General features: G+C 36.9%; 1 protein-coding gene across 1 annotated transcript in view; it reads left to right on the top strand.

Moving 5' to 3' along the window:
- The window catches only part of LOC138161400 (myeloid cell surface antigen CD33-like), a 37043-nt gene that overhangs the window by 12685 nt on the left and 22728 nt on the right, over positions 1-1630 (top strand). The gene's annotated exons all lie outside the window — the stretch shown is intronic.

Raw genomic sequence — 1630 nt, 5'->3', positions numbered from 1 at the left:
CTTTCTTTCTTTCTTTCTTTCTTTCTTTCTTTCTTTCTTTCTTTCTTTCTTTCTTTCTTTCTTTCTTTCTTTCTTTCTTTCTTTCTTTCTTTCTTTCTTTCTTTCTTTCTTTCTTTCTTTCTTTCTTTCTTTCTTTCTTTCTTTCTTTTTTCCCAATAGTTTTTTAAAATTAAATTTTATGTCTATTTTTAGTTTACACCATTCATTTCCACAAGACTTTGAGTTACAAATTTTCTCCCTGTTTTTCCCCTATCCACCACCCCAAAACAGTGATCCCACTGTATACCCCTCCCCCAATCTGCTCTTTCCTATATCCTCCCCCATTCCCCCTCCAACTTTCCAGTAGGGCAAGATGGATCTGTATATCCCAATGCCTGTATATCTTGTTTCCCAATTGCATGTAAAAATTACATACACACACATACGTATTTTAACCATTTGATTTTAAAACTTTTAATTCCAGATTCTTTCTCTTCCTCCCTTCCACCCTTACTGGGAAGATAAGCAATTCGATATAGGATGCACATGTCAAACTAGGCAAAACACTTCCATAGTGGATACATTGTGAAAGACTGACTATATTTCCCTCCATCCTATCCCGCCCCCTACTTGTTCTATTCTCTACTTTCACCCTGTCGCTTTTCTAAAGTGTGTGCTTCCAACTTCCCTCCCCCCCAACCTCCCCTCCCTTCCATCACCTTCCCCCTTACTCTCCTGTAGGGCAGGATACCTTATTTAGTGTGTATGTCATTCCCTCCCTAAGCCAAATTCAACGAGGGTAAGGTTGACTCATTCCCTTTTGCCTTCCTGTTCTTCCCCTCCATTGTAACAGTTTTCTCTTGCCTCTTTTATAAGAGATAATTTACTCCATTCTGTCTCTCCCCATGTCCTCTCATTATATTTCTCTCTAACCTCTCAGCTTCAGCTTTTAAGTGTCATCCCTTCCTATTCAATTGGTCCTGTGCCCTCTGTCTATGTATACCTGTACACATATATACACAGTGTATACACACACTCACATATGTATTCATACGCCCATATACCCTCCTATATAGACATATATATGTATGTCTACATATGTATACATTTATATTCCCTTCAACTATTCTCATAATTAGAAAAGTTTCAGAAGTTACAATGATCATTTTTTCATATAGGAATGTAAATAGTTCAGCTTTGAGAAGTTCCTTGTGATTTCTTTTCCCTGTTTACCTTCTCATGCTTCTCATGTTTCTTCTATCTGAATGTCAAATTTTCTATTCAGCTCTGTTTTTTTCATCAAGAATGTTTGAAAGTTCTCTATTTCTTTGAATGACCATACTTTCCCCTGAAACATGATACTCAGTTTTGCCCTTTGACTCCTCAGTGGAGAAGCTGCCAGATCCTGTGTTATCCTGATTGTGTTTCCACAATATTCAAATTGTTTCTTCTTGGCTACTTGTAATATATTCTCCTTGATTTGGGAACTCTAGAACCTGGCTATAATATTCCTAGGAGTTTTCTTTTTGGGATCTTTTTGAAGAGGTGATTGGTGGATTCTTTCAACTTCTATTTTGCCCTCTGGTTTTAAACCATGAGGGCATTTTTCCTTGAGAATTTCTTAAAGGATGATTTCTTGGTTCTTTTTTTT

The sequence above is a fragment of the Petaurus breviceps genome, unplaced genomic scaffold (genome assembly GCF_028583685.1).
Source record: "Petaurus breviceps papuanus isolate PSGF00001 unplaced genomic scaffold, PetGlider_PUasm1.0 185, whole genome shotgun sequence".
Lineage (NCBI taxonomy): Eukaryota > Metazoa > Chordata > Mammalia > Diprotodontia > Petauridae > Petaurus > Petaurus breviceps.
Note: the sequence above shows the minus strand (reverse complement) of the source record. Positions and strands in the feature narration are given on the sequence as shown.